This window comes from Apus apus, chromosome 2 (assembly GCF_020740795.1).
Source record: "Apus apus isolate bApuApu2 chromosome 2, bApuApu2.pri.cur, whole genome shotgun sequence".
Lineage (NCBI taxonomy): Eukaryota > Metazoa > Chordata > Aves > Apodiformes > Apodidae > Apus > Apus apus.
Window position 1 is genome coordinate 105,610,270 of NC_067283.1, and position 15,799 is coordinate 105,626,068.

Genomic DNA, 15,799 nt, shown 5'->3' on the forward strand with positions numbered 1-15,799 from the left:
TCTACACATGTCAGTTTTAGGTACCTTACAGATCATAGATGGAAAATAGGAAATATGTGACAGAGCACTGGAACAGGCTGTCCAGAGAGATTGTGGAGTCTCCTTCTCTGGAGACATTCAAAACCCGCCTGGACGCCTTCCTGTGTGATGTACTCTAGGTGACCCTGCTCTGGTGGGGGGGTTGGACTAGATGACCTTTCGAGGTCCCTTCCAACCCCTATGATTCTATGATTCTATGATTCTATGAAATAATATTTCCTATAATCTGATATTTTATTGTCCTACTCTGCTGCTACCTTCATTGTAAAACTCCTGTTGTCTTCTATGGGAGGAGAAACAAGCCTGAAATATCATCTAATGCTACCTCCGTTGACATTTTCAGATCTTTTTTATGCCTTAAAATAATTCCTTTCCCATACTTGACTGACATCTTTACTGCTGTCTTAATTATCAGGTCTTTCTGGAGTCTAACTTTGTTTTGTTCCTGTTAAAAGCTCTCCTCTGAAATACCTAAACAGTGAGGTATCAGCATATCTTCCAGGAACAAACTGGGAAATAATTGAGTGTGTTATAAAAATGTGGATTTCACCTTGAATATTTAGACCTTTTAACCATTGTGTAGTGTTTACTACTTGGTTTCTCAGGAGTCACAAGAAGGAATGGTGAAAAATGGTTAACAAACCAAATTGTTGCCTCCTTTTCCCATCACATAAAAAGAAATAAAAACAACCCAAAAAACCCCCAGATTTCAGAAGAATGAACAATCCCATCCCTAAAGCTTTTGATGTCTTTCCATCTGCTTTAATGCTCAATTTATGCTGTTTCTCACTCTGGGATAGGCTTACTAAGGCAGCAGATAACTTCTTTCTTCCTACTCCCATTACTGTATTGATTACAAGTTTATTGCACAACAGTAAATATGGACGTACCTAGCTATTACTCTTTAATATCCAGTCATTTAAGGAGAGGGAGGAATTAGAGCTGTCACATGAGAAGGTCCTGTTGAATGTTCTTAGGACTCTTCTCTCCAGGACATTGGTGCTTTTTGTGAAGGCCCTTGTTTTAAGAATCTTTCAGTGGCTGAAACAGCCTAGGCTAGATGCAAATTATCAACTTACTGTTAAAATGCAAAACCAGAATATAAGAGTCCAGCTGTTGTTTCCAATTCTCTTGCTACTCAACTTCCTGCCTGCCAAATGGATGCAATAAGTTTTCTTTTTCCCACCACACTTCATGCAGTGTATGAATACATTATTATTTATGAAAAAGACAGTTTTCAAAAGTATTTAGCCTTCAACAATGTTTGAATTGATAGCATCACTAGAAAAATTAAGCCATGGTCTCACTTTGGATCTCAGTTGACTGTTGTAGGCTTTTTGGTATGCAGTTGGTCTGAGCAGAATAGTATCTTCCATGGTTTCCCTGCTGCAGGGAAAGAATAATCATAGATTAAAAGGTAGAGTGATGGTTTCTGTGAAAACTAGTCATGGTAGTTTTCAGTTAGCTCTGTGCTAGTTGTGCTGCCTGTTCAGGAATTAATGGAGATATAGCTTATAATTTTTATCTAAAAATACCTCACTTAAAATCCTAAGACAATTTTCTACATTATTATTAGTCTTCTCATTCATAAAAAGTTCTTACAAAGCTTTCCCTGTTTCCCCACTTTTCTGTCAAAAGGAGCAAAAATACTCCTATGGTTGAATTGCACTCCACATTTGAATGATGTACTTACACTTAAAAAAACCCAAACAAAACCAAACATGGCATCATAAGTTATTATAGCCCTCCTTAATTAAGAAATTGAATGTACCTCCTTGATACAGATGTTTACAAAGTCATTTGCACTTTACCATTCTCTAAGGGCTTTGCTGAATCTCAGTATCTGGAAAAGTATTCTCATTATACTCAGGGCATGTCACAGGTTTGCTTGATTGAACTAATTTTGCCTCCTCTATCTTTCTACTTATTCAGAACACTGCTATTGATACCACTGCAATACATCCTAATATGTGAAAGTCATAGCAACTTGTTTGTTTCCAATACCAAACAAAGTTATGGGAGGTGGAAGGGAAGATGTCATTCTGAAATATACTATTTTTAATCTTTCAGAACAGAGACCCTGCTGAAAAGCCTCTCAAGACAACTTCCAACTAATTTCCTGATACACCCTGGAAGTCACAGGTTTTGTAAATTATGTGTCTGAAATCCTAAAGGTCACAAGAATAAAACCTTTAACAAATGACTTGTTTCACTAATCTTGAAGCTTTTTTTTTTTTTTTCTGTATTAAGTAGCTATATGAACTGACACTGTGTTAGGATTACCTGCTACTCTCTTCTAGTTTTTCTGGATGAGTAACCCATGGCTCACCAGGCCTTCTTAACATTCATCTTTAACTGACCAGTCAATAGTCAATGTAGTTCTACAAGGTGAGCTGGCAACTGCTTCCCTTTTCCTTGTAGGGCACCTGTCATTTAGGAGTCACGCACTGGGAACAACCACTCCTATTAATTCCTCCATGTTATCCATCATGCCGAGGGAATTTTCTACAGTGTTTTTCATAGCAGATAATTAGGTAACATGAAATGAGGCAACACACACAATTCATTCACCTAGGACAATACTGCCTTCAGTGCCAGCCAATAAAATATGACAAATAGACTTAGAGTAGGTGTGGTGGATATTAACTCTTTCAGTAAAAGACAATTAGAGTATTACGAAAGTGAAAACATTTTAAATAAATGTTTCTAGGCAGATGTCTGCTTCGGGGTAGTCAGAGGTGAGGAGAAAGGAGAGTTTTATTTTAAATCACTCTGTCATTAATCAGATTAGGGGTAGAAGCCACCAAAGCTATTGGTCTGAAGATCCTTTACAGCCACCCTGAGAATGCCTTCTTGCCTTGCAGCAATAGCTGATACTGGAAGGGAATGACAAGACAATAGATGCAATCTTCATCTTGTAAGTCTGACCTAGATGTGGCAAAATTAAAAATGAGCAGAGAAATCGCTAGCTTCTTTTGTGTAGAAGACATATTTTGAGTTTGATAGTGAAATTTTCTTACTGCACACTCTGAACAGGCCTCATCCTTCCCACTCTTCCTTCAGTATGCTTTGGTGATGTGGGTGCCCACCCAGCTGGAAAACAGTGTGCTCCAACAGAAACTGCTCTCAATGTGCCCAAGTTATTATGACAGTAGGTGGAGGAAATGAGACACAGGGGAACTGGAAGAACCTCACTGATCTGCTCTCTGCATTTCAGTTGTTCTGTTAATGCCCAGTCTGTGAGGAAAATGAAAATAAAATATAACAAAAATGTTTTGCTCTGGCAGTATTGAAATAGACAGTGAAGAGTGAGTATAGAGGCATGAAAGGTCAGAATAGGAAAAGGGATGGAGGGCAATCTTTCTGTAATGCACTGGAGAGTGAACCAAAGGATTTAGATATGAAAGGCGATGAGGTTATCTACAAAATTACAGACAAATGCTATCAAAACAGCACTGCACAAGATTTTCAGCATCTCTGTGATGAATTTAGATGCCTCCTTCCCCAGAAGTTAATGGAAGGTGTGTACCTTAAAATCTCTATCACTTCTTAGTCATAATTTTGTCTGTGTCAACAAATTTCAGACAGTAAAATGTATGCTCAATTATTTGAACTCACAGTGAGAAAGAATAAGAAATCTTATTCTGGATGCCGGCTATCCAGGACTTCGTACTCGAAAGCCTCGGCCGTGGAAAAGTGATTCACTAGCAAATTGGGAACCACCGACAGGTTTAGTGGCTCAAGGCTTCGCACCAAGACCTAATCGAGCGGTTCTGACCTTCTCTCCAGTAGAGGGCAGTGAGAGACAAATGCTAACCGTATTTTCAAACCCTTAAACATTGGTAACGTGATAAAATATTAGCATGTGGAAGAACTTCATATAAGCATGTATATATTTTGATTATGTAGCCATGATAGTAGATATGATGACCTCTTTCACCATCAGTCAAAGCAAAGAGAATTTCCTTCAAGGAGAAAGAGACCACAGTCCAAGTATAGTCTGTAATAAGGACATTTGCAATCAGGGTTATTTGATAAACTACAGATGGTTGAAGATATTAATACCGAACTATCTCACCTCCTCAGGCCATTTAGTATCTTTCCTTCCTGATTTCTACTTTTCTGACCTGAAAACTATTTTGGAACATTTTTCTTCCAAACCTGCATTCTTTTGTTTCATGTTCCCCTACATTTGTTTACTGTCCTCACTGAAAGCCCCTGCTTCACAGCTTCTTCTCAGTTTGTTCATGCATGTCATCTCTCACACCGACCAGTGAAGAATCTTTGCTCCCATCTTGGAAATCTCCCCTCCAAGCCGCACATCTTCTGAGACACCCATGAGTACTGGGACTACCAGTACAGACAAAACTATGCCTAAAATCAAAATCATTAGTGGCCCACGAAGACCATCTACATAATTATGTAAAGCTGCTTGAATTTCTAATTCCTTCAAAATGCAGATTCCTCTAGATCAGTTCAGGAAATAATTTATAACAAGACTTCCCTCTCCTACCCTTTTGGCCCAGCCAGACTGAAGTCAGGCAAATAAGGAGCATCCAGAACATTGATTAAAAATCTTAGATTTACAATAGGGAGTGCAAGTTAAAAAGGAACAAAATCCACATGACGGCTTCTATTTTTAGGTCAGGCAATTCTATTACAAAATGTCTTCTCTTTCCTTCTTACTCCTCAGTCTTCAAAGAAAATGGGGTTAGCTTCATTTTGGGGAAGTTTGTATGAAGCCTGAAAATATGTTACCTGTTTTCATCACTACATAGTTTTACTAAGTAATGTAACCAACCCCTTTGGTATACATACTTTTTGTAGAACTATCACACATAACATGACTAAATCTGCTTTACAACTTCACAGGCCTGTGGAGGGCAGGCTAAATCTTCACATAATTACATAGGAAAGATTACATTAATTCTACTATGAAGTTTTCACAGACCATCATATTTTAAACAACAGATTATGCCAGATTTGAAACTAGCTTGAAAATACAGTTCATGATGACAAGCCTTATCTCTTGTGAAAAGATAAACCAATATACTGCATAGCATACTGTTGTATGTATAAACACTAAGCAAAACAATAAACCCTGTACTGTTTAGCTTATTTACCTGAGTTAGTTTAGATTCAGCATTTGGTTTTCAGTTGATGTGCACCTTTATTTTATATAAACAAACAAATGATATGGCTTTGGGGTGTGATTTTTTTTTTTTAACGATGTCATACTGACTTGATTTATGTAACTTCAGTAACAACAAATTTGGTCTTTTTGATTTTATTACAGGACTTCTGGGAAGTCTCAAAATATTTTAACAGGAACAGCTAAATCTTAATAGATGGGCAAGCTTCTTAGTGCTTTCCTCTCTGCAACACCTATTATGTCTGCAACTAAAAACAACCCCGTAAGGATTATTTTTAAATATGTTGATCAGATTTCTTTTTTTATTCAATTGGTTGATTGCTTGTTAATTAACATAATTATCAGTCATCAGAATTTCCTAGCCTACCTAGCTCATAGACGCGACCTACGCTTGTAATTAAAAATGTCAACACCACCTTTTCCTTTCCTCTTTGTTTTATCCCTGAGACTTAAAGTCTGTGTTGTCCACTACAAAGAAACAAACAAACAAAAAGGTATAACAGTATACCTGATATCTTCACCAAAACTCGTTTCATCCTTGTCATTTAATAAACCTTTTTCTACTATGAAGATTAATTTTTAGTCCATACATATTGCCTGTTTTGTGCACAGACTAAAATATGAAGGGTATTTCTCTCAAACTTTTCCTGGTTTGGATCTTTAACTTGAAACTTGCTGGCACAACCTAATAGTAAATCTAGGACTATTAGAATAATTTGCTCATTCCTTTTCAGCTCCTTTTTGAACTGTATGTCAAAATCTCAGGTATATGCATGTATGTGGCTATATATCCAAAAGATGCATAGAATATTTACTATTTAGCAAACATATTTACCGCTCTCAAATGCCTTTCAGTAGGTCACATACTGTGCTTGAAATTCGAGTGTGCCTGACTGGACACGCGAGTATCAGGGTGCCTGCACAGTGGCCTGGACTAGCACAGCCTTTCACCGCAGTATCAGCGTCAATACTACCCAACATACACATTTATATTTGTCCCTAAAGATCCCACACACTCCCAACCCGCACCCCGCGCCGCCACCCCCTGCACCCCCCTCCCCATCCCCCAACCCACAGCCATGCCGCCGGTCGCCCCCACGCTTTGGGGGTTCGCCTGCCCCGCCCCCTGCCACTGGCTGCAGCACCACCCCCGGGGACACGCCGCGTCCCCGTCCCCCCACCCCAGCTCTCACACTCGCCGGGGCGGGCACGATGCTGCGGGAAGCCTGCTCCCCTCGCGGGGGCGGCCGTGCCCGGTCCCGGGGGGCTCGGCGCGGCCTGTACGGCCCCGAGGAGGCATGGCAGCCCCGCTGCCCGCGCTCGGCATCGTGGGCGCATCCCCGGGGGGCGTTTTTTGGGCAGAAACGTCTGAGGTTTTATTTTTCCAGCTGTTTCCCACCAGGCTCGGGCGGGTCGGGGTGCAGCGGGATCCCAGGGAACAGAGGCCCTGAGGGGTCTTTCCTGAAGGCGCGTCCTTGGAAACGGGAGGGGAAGGGCGGGCGTGCGGGGCCGGCGCGGAGGGGCTACACGCCGGCGGGTTGCGGTGCCCGGCCGCCGTAGTACCCAGCTGCTCCTCCGGTGGTTGGGCTGGAGAGTGCTGGGCTCCTCCTCCTCTTCCCCCCCAGCAGTGCACAGCCGGGCGTGTGACTGACTAGTCTCCCCCCGTCTCTTCCTTTTTTTTCTTCTTCTCCCCCCCACCCCCCTTTTCCATGGGTACACACACCGCGATACGCACATGACACTACTTCTGTGCAAGAGCCGGTGCATCGCCAGGAGGGCTGTGCTTCCACTCCGGGCACGCACACACACACACACACACACGCATGCTGCTGCTGCTGCTGCTGCTGGAAGTCTTTCTACACGGGGATTAGCAGCCGCCTCTCGCTCTCTATATTCCTCTGTCTCTCTCTTCTCCTTTCCTTTTTCCTTCTCTCCCTCAAATGCATGACTGACGGACGCCGGGCATAAAAAGGTAAATGCGGGTGTGCTGTTTGCTGACAATACCGATGGGCGATGGTGTTTTGGCAGCGTGCTGAGCGGTCCGCCCTTCGCCTGCCAGGCAGGCAGCCTACCCTCCTGCCGCCGCTCCCCGGTGCTCTCATCTTGCGGGATCGGGTTTTGCCGCGAGAGGTTTGGCTTCTGCAGCCGTCCCCGCACACACACACACACACACACACACGTCCCCCCCTCCACTACGTCCTCCTCGGTCTGTGGGGCAGAGGTTCCCGCTGTCGTGCTCCTGGCAGTTGCCACCGCGGGCTGCGAGTGTGTGGGAGTGCTTAGCGGAGGTTTCGCGGGATGAAGGTTGCTATTAATTGCTGTGTGCGCGGAAGAGGGAAAGCTTTTCTCTTCGGCAGGGAACCTGTGCATTATTAATCAGGGCTGGAGAGTGGCACTGGGAGGACCAGTCCCCCGCATCCCCCACCGTTTGCTGCATCATTCAAATGAGTAATTTCTAGCTGGCCTTGCGTTGCGGGGCTTTTATCCTCCCCCCCCCCACTCCGCGGGTGTTTCAGCAGCCGCTGAGGATGGCGATCCTCCTTCCTCTGCCCCGGGAGACACTTCTCGGGGGCAGCGTCCTCCCCTCCATCTCCTGACCTGCTCCGCACACTCTGACTCCCCACACCGGCGGGGCGCGGAGCCCTGTCCCACTGCCCCTCAAGGGCTCCGCAACTAGACTTGTCTGTCCCCTTGTTGTTCGGGCCGAGTTTGTCCCGCGTCCCTCCTCGGCAGGAGAGAAGCACGAAGAATTTTTGCCTCCCCCCCTGAAAGTGGTGCGGGGATCCCGTGACACCGAGGGGAGGTCCCGCGCCGAGGGGGGCCACGTCCTGCGGGGCTCGTCCGCACCCCGATCCAGACTTTAATTCCCCGGAGGCGTGGCTGCTTTTCCAGGACGTCTGGGAAAGGGAAGAAGGCGGCTTTGAGGAGCCGAGAGGCTCGGAAAGCGGAGCTCCCCCGCTGCCAGGGGAGGGGAAGGGGGGAAGGCCGGGCGGAGCAAGGAGCCCCGGGCAGGTGCAGGCGCAGCCCCCCTCCCCGGGCCGTCCCCAGGCCCGGCGCGGCACAGGTGTGGGCGTTTAGCAGCGAAGAGCTGCGGTGACCCCTCTGGGCAGTTCCCGGGGCGCTGGGAGGTTAAAGTGGCGCCCGGGAGGGGCGGGTTTCTCTACGTCGTGCCGCAGCGCATCGTTTCTCGGGCGGGGGTGCGGGGGTGGCCGGAGTTGAGGTGGCCGGAGTTGGGGTGTCCTGTGCCGCCGTCCGCCCTCCGCGGGGGAAACCGGGCGTTCAGCGAGGTCCCTTATGTAATTACGGCTTTCCCCCCGCCCCGCCTTCTTGTTGCTGTTACTAAAGACGGCTCCGGGATGCCGACACGGGAACTGTGACACCGCGCTTGTTTCTAAAGGAGGTTGAGTTTTGTTTGGTTTAGTTTTTTTGTGGTTTTCAAATTATTATTTTTTTTTATCTTTTGAGAAAATGTTTTTGAGTGATTAATATTGAACAGGGAGCGCTTCGGCTTCACACACTATTGATTTTGCATAGTCCCCTTTCATTCACGTTGTTTCCTGCACCCGTCAGAGAGACGTAATTACACTGTTAAAGACAGGAAGCAAAAAAAACCACCAGGGAAAACAGTAACAGAAGCAAAAATGGTGAGAAATGTAGCAGACAGCGTGTGAAGTTAATTGTTTAAAACAAAACCTAGTTGTTTAACCTTATAGCCTACTTACAAATAAAAGGTAGATGTGCTTGAAGGCATGGTGCGTGCTCTGCCGGTAGTGTTGGATTGTAATTTCAATATTCATACACCTTTAAAAAGGCAACACTGATTTCTACTGGTGATGTGGGTCCAGTGTATACAGTTAGGATATTTCGCCTAAAAGATGGGAGTTTGATCAGTGTTCATTGATCCAAAGGATACAAAGAGGTCTAAAAGTCCAAGGGATATATCTTTAAAGATAAATTTGATGCTGGTAGTAGTGATTACAGGAAAATTAGGAATTTTTAATGGCAACAACACAGTTCCTTGTTGTCTTCTGTATAGCTTACTTGTCTGTCTGATATTGTGTATTGCAGAACTATTGAAAGTAGATAGTGTAAATTCATGTAAACATATGGGAGCAAAATACACTCTTTATTAGTAGTTTCAAAATAAAGGATGCAATAATGTTCCATCATATATATGACCTCCTGAATTAAAGTTTTCTTTTTTTTTTTTTTTTTTCTTTTCTCACCAGAACGATATATGTTAAATATACTTATTTAATTCAAGGCTAATTTGGATCTATCTCGTGTGTGATTAACACATGCAAGTATATCAATGTAATCTGTTTGTGTTAGGCTTTGCAATGTTGTCCTTCCTGTAAAGGAGGTGCATCTCAGCGCATCCCTGGCTAGCAGTGTTGCCACCTGGAAAGACAAAAAGAGCTGCATGAATAATTAATGACTAGTATAATAAATAAAGGCAATCTTGTACCAAGAAACAGTAGTAAGTACCCTCCATGCAATTTTTTGTTGTCATTTTCACTCTAGTCTCCTACCATTGAGCAACTCAAGTTTTTAGTCAAATTGTAATAGACGTGTGCAATACCCTCAGACTGGCATTGCCATTTTAAGAAGATAGAGCTCAAGGCACTTGAACATGAGATAGTTTATTCAACCCTTCATTTCTGTAGCCAAACTTAATTTTTACAGCCTCTGTTGTATTACCTCTCAAGATTTAAGAAGGTTATTTTTGTCAGGGGCACATAATTAATGCTAGTTTTCGTCTTATGCCAAATTTTGCACTTGTGCACAAAGCTCATCCAAAGAAACCTGGAAAGGGGATCTCCATGGTAACAACAGAGAGGATTTTCTCCCTCACTGTAGGTCAAGACTAGATGCCTACCCATCGCTTAACTTGTAGCAGCATTTATTGGCACCTTCTTCTTTGGGGTTATTTTGTCTACTGGGGTGTGCTTTTACTGTTGTCTCGTGCTTGCAGAGAGCTGCTCCTGAGAATGATGCTACACTGTATGAGCACAACCTCTGTGTCTTTCTCCAATCATTCTCTCTCCCTCTGCTGCATCATATTTCCAGACTTCTCCACTTTATAATTTGAACTAAGGCTTCAGGAAGTCACTCATTTTCCCCATCAGGTTTTTCATGTGAACACCTGTCTTGGCTCTAACTCTGTTTGAGACCCGACAGAACCTTACTCCTTAATCCGTTTCAGATGGAAGCATGGTCATCTCTCTCTTATTTCTCTGTACTTTTTGTGGACAGAGTTTCCCCATGTTGCCTCAGAGATTTTGTAGAAGTAAAAGCAGTCTACCTCTTCTTACCAGGGAGCAGGGCTTAATTTTATTTTTTTGAGTCTGTATGTGATACCAGGATTCCTGTTTGGAGATGTTAACAATAAAAAGAGTTTGTTTTGCCCTGACTCTGTCATCACAGGACAGTAATACAGAGCACTGCTTTTTGGAGTGTTTTTTTGTTGTTTTGTTTTGGGTTTTTTTCCTCTCTTCGAAGGACTATGTGCCTAGGCTGTGTCTCTGTCCAAGCTAAGATAAAGTTAACTGTTTTTAATCCCCATGCTCCTGTAGTCCAATACTTAAAACTCTCACTGAGGAATATAATGTATTTTCTAGTCCTCTGTTCCTTTCTATATTTAATTTTTGTAGCTAAGATCTCATGAGAGGATACTAAATGGCTTTTTAAATGGCTCTTTTAGGCTGCTGGTGCACCAGATCTCTCTGGGCATATTTCCAGTTCTTTTGCCTTTCCTTGTGACATACCATGGGATAATTTGAAAACATCTGCTAGAGCAGCCATCTTAATATAAGACAGCAGTCATCGTTTGTTACCGAGCAATATGTCATTTGTGACTCTGTAATTGGAAGACAGATGCTAATGCTGACTTTGGCCTTCTTAACTTGCCTTGCTGGCAGATTGTCGTAGAAACACTTCATAGTGCTTTGAAATAATGCAGTGTATTTCTAGCTTTCTGTATCTCTGTGTTTCTGAAAGAATTGCCTGTGTCGTTTGAAAATCTGCTCATAATGCTCACACCATAATGATAGCAGCTAGTACATTCATAATCTGGCTTGCCAAGTAAGCTTGACTTTATGCATATCTTCAGTGTCCTCTGCTAGGTAAGAACCATTTTTGAAGAGGTGCCTGTGAAGCTTGAACCTTTGTATATGAGAAACTCCTGTTTTCTTTCCACATGATGTCCCTGTATTGGTAGCATTTCAGTGAATGTCCCTCATCCCAGTTGTTTCTCTCCCTTTGACAATTTTAACCATTAACTACATTGAAGAGGTTCTTAATAATCTGATTTCTCCTACTAAAGAACCTAGGGATTTGAAAAAAAGGGCTTCTAACTGTGTGAAGGAAATGTGTACTTCTAGATATCTAGATCCAAGTTTCGAACCTCAGTTGCTGTGGTTCAGATCACAAAGGTGTGTGGCATCAACTCATAACCAAATATCTCAGTAGTTACAGGTGATGTCTTGTATCCAGAAGGTGCTATTTTAAAGTTTTATGAGCTAATTTTGAATGTAGATTGCAGTTGCTTGAGTTGACTTGCAACAGTTTACAGACTTAAGCTTCTTAATATCCTGATGTGCTAATGAGATGCCTGTATTGGATTCAGTCAAGGATTCCTTTTTATCTTTCTTTTGGGGAAGGGGGAGGTAAGGGAATGGAGGCCCTAAAACATTTTTTTTCAAAGCTTTGTGCTTGAAAGTCAATTTCATTTACTGGCCATAAATCTTTACTGAAGAGAATTCAAGGGGCATGCTGATAGGATGGTAGCTGAGCTACTTTTTCGAATGCAAAGGAGTGTTTTTTTCCAGCCAGTTTCCTAAGTATGAATTCTCTTGCTTATTCTATGCTTGTATACACTTTCTTCCCATAAGTCTATTTAATTTTGTAGATGGAACAGGATAATGTATCTGTCTGATTGGAAGACAGTAAGAGACAATGATTAGCAGTCTCACTTTCATCATGGAGACTTCACTTTTATCATCCAACATTAAAAGTCAACATTGAGAGTTAGTCTGTCACTACTATCCTGTGTTTTGCTTTTGTAATCAGAAAAAGGAAAAAAAAAAAAAAAAAAAAAAAAAAAAGAGAAATGGAGATGAAATCCAGGTTTCTGCACTTTGGTAGAGGACTCAACACTGTCTGTTTATGCATAACCAGATAACAGGCAGTGTGCGGCTGCCTTTGTCCAGCAGAAATGCTGAGAATCAGTCAGCATGCTCGATGGACACATGGGGTTTCACAGATGTTCAAAGTACACAAGAATCTCTATCTTCTTTCTGCCCTGCAGCTGAAAGTATTTCAGTATCTCCTTGTGGTCTGCCCACTCAGATAGGGTGAGGTTGGCTTAGTGCTCTGTGGGAGAATGTAGGTTCTGGTTTTGTGGCACTGGAACTGCATTGGTGCAAATGTTTTGGAAGGATTATCAAAGGAGACTCTTATCTTCTTTTTGTGTTTTTCTGGCCATCCATTCACCAGGTGTAATGCTCAGGTATGGTTTGGTTCTTTAAAGTTGTCAACAGCTCTGCAGCTGATTTACCTCTATAACTTTGTGGGGTTTGGTGGGATTTTTTGGTGACTGTCTTTTAGAACATCACTATACTCTGTTATCATATCCTATTTTTTAAGAACATACCATAGGAGATGATTCACCTCGCTGTTTCATCTAAAAGATCTTTTCTTTGCAGAGAAGAGCTTACTCTCCAGTGTATATACAGTTTTGTAAGTATTTTTGATGAATATCCAAATTTTTAGTGGCAAGGGAGGGGGCAAAATAGAATAAAATCAGGGGGAAATAATCACAATAGCAAGGAATGAAATATAGAATTAGTAGGATTGTTTTGAATTTATTCTTATTTTGCACAAGTATGGCAGGCATCGTGATGTTAAAACAATCTAGTCTAAAAATAATTGTTGACTCTAATTCTGTTCATGGAAGAACCTTGCAAACATAAAATGTAATATTTGGAGAGATTATTCAAATGATCTTCTGAGGAAAATCATCACAAATACCTAGGTGTGGGTGACCATCCTAGATGTATTGCTTTATAGAACTTACACTAAATGTGCTCATGGTATGTGCCATTTAACACCAACAGTGAAATTGTGCTAGCTATTACTAGATGAGTGGTTCTTTGTAAAGCATCCTATCATGAAATCTTGGAATTGTCAGAGTTGATAGGGACCTCTAGAGAGAGATCATCTAGTCCAACTCTCCGACTAAAGCAGGACCCCCTAGAGCACTTTACACAGGATTACATCCAGGCAGGTCTTGAGTATCTCCAGAGAAGGGGACTCCACAACCTCCCTGGGCAGCCTGTTCTAGTGCTCTGTCACCCTCACAGTAAAAAAAGTTTTTCCTCATCTTTAAATGGAACTTCCTGTGTTCCAGTGCCCATTGCCCTTCATCCTGTCACTGGGAACTACTGACAAGAGTCTGGCTCTACCCTCCCTGCACCCACCCTTTAGATACTTGTGGGCATTAATAATGTCTCCCCTCAGCCTTCTCTTCTCCAGGCTAAGGAGTCCCAGCTCTCTCAGCCTTTCCTCATTAAGAGAGATGCTCCAATCCCCCAGTCATCTTTGTTGCCCTCCACTGGACTGTCTCCAGTAGTTCCCTGTCTTTCTAGATAGATTCTAGAAGAAGAGGTACAATACATATTTGGGAAGCACTGTAACTTTTAGTGAAAAAAAACAGATTTCTTAAAATATGTAGTATGGATATCTACTTGATATAATTAACTCAAGAGGAATTCTAAACTGAAGATGATACATGTTTGGATCCTGCTCTTCCTTGTAAAAAGGTCAATGCAGCATTTTTTTCTTTAAAAAAAAAAAAAGTTCCTTGGTTTGAGAAGTGACTCAATCGTGTTCAAACCAGCTGGCTGTCCTTTTATCTCAGACAGTAGTATTTATGTTTTTAAAATCCTGAGATAGAACATATTCACATGAAAGCTATGGTCACTTCTTCTACTTTAGGTTTGGTGTTTGGAGCTCTTTTTTTTCGTTACTTCATAAAATCTACTTTGAAGATTATATTCTTTGTAGAGCTGTTACTAGACCTGTGTAATGTCATTTACAGAATTGAAGTGGCATGGTAGTTGAAGAGCATTTACTTCACCTTGGGTGGAACTGTGAGTTATTTTTCGTATGTACAAATCATGATTTTTTTTTCCTTTTTTTTTCTTTTTCTTTTTCCAAACCTGCAAACCTGTGTTGTGGTTTTTATCATATTCTGGTGCTGTGGGGTCTGACTTGCAGAATACCTGCATGGTGTTTTATGTCTCTATAGCTAATGCAGGAGTTAAATTTGCCCACTGGGGAACTTCTTGCTGTATTTTGCAGAGTTGTATAGCAGAATTATATATGAACAAAAGTATTCATGGATGGAAAGGATCAGTCAAGGGGAAAAACCAATAGCATGAAGCCTGTGAAACCACTTGTACATCACAAATATTCTAATGAGCACAATAAAAAGGGCACTTACTATTCTATATGTATGGTTAAGTTTTTGCATAGTCTTTATCTTCAAATAAAATGTGTTTTCAGAAGAAGGGGTATCTTTAGAAATCAGGATCAGGGCAGATAGAAAAAAAAGGGATGATAATAATTTGAACGTTTCTAAACCCAAATGTTAATAATTATTGGTGTTAGATATACAGAAAATATGCCACTTCTATTTTTACAGATTCCTGGGAGGGGGGGAATAACAAACCTAGCCAAGTCAGCAATGAGATCATAAATACACAAAACCAAAAGCTAAACACCAGAAGCTTTTAACAAGTCAGATGTACGTTTGTGGGCTTTCCTACACACTAGTTTCTCTGTTCTTAGACTGTAAGTCCTTGGGAAAATGGTCTAATTATTTTTGGTCCTGCAGAAGTTCAGGAAGCAAAATACAGATTAGTTGAACAGCAAAAAAGCAAGTTATAGTTTCTATAGATATGCTAAATCTGCTAGAAAATTGATTATTGGACACATAGAACTGAAGTCTCAAATTTCCTTCTCATTGCATGTCAAGTTTTTCCTTTTAGTTCCAAAAGAAACTGGAACGAATCAAGATGAACCTTCAGCTTTTTCTCTCCATGCTCTGGTGTGTGTTGTCATGGAGGCATGAGAAAATTCAGACAAAGAAATGTGATGTCATTCATTTGTCCTGGGTCCTGTAGAAATGCCGTGACCCTTGTGTAATCTCTTAGCAAGTACTTCTGTCCTCAGAAGAGCTCTACAGACATGCATTACAGCATTTCTTCTTATGAAAAACCCCTCTAATACGGCCCTCACCAATTGATACTCAAAACTAAAAAACTCATTCCGCTTTTACAGAGCAGGCAATCTGCTCCTGCAGTTCATGTTCAAAATGCCAGTCAGTGTAAAGAGCAAAGGATCAGGTCAGTAACTGGGGTATACTTTCATATTTTTACTTAGTTCTGTCACTAATGTCCTCTGGAAGGTAATTTAATGTAAGAAATTAATTATTTTTCAGCACACTGCACTGATTTTAGAAGTATCTTACGTAATATCTACTTTCTAAGTGGCCAAAGTACTCTAACCATAAACTGCTGCCAATCTTCTTTCTTTCCACATTGT

The 15,799-nt window shown here is 41.9% G+C and overlaps 1 protein-coding gene across 3 annotated transcripts in view; it reads left to right on the forward strand.

Annotated features, from left to right (window-relative positions):
• The first annotated feature begins 6,899 nt into the window (after positions 1-6,899).
• Positions 6,900-15,799, forward strand: part of DLGAP1 (DLG associated protein 1) — a 411,297-nt gene continuing 402,397 nt past the window's right edge. For all 3 annotated transcript variants that reach the window (XM_051611840.1, XM_051611837.1, XM_051611838.1), the window contains exon 1: positions 6,900-7,163. The gene's annotated coding sequence lies outside the window, so the exon portion shown is untranslated. The remainder of the gene's footprint in view (positions 7,164-15,799) is intronic.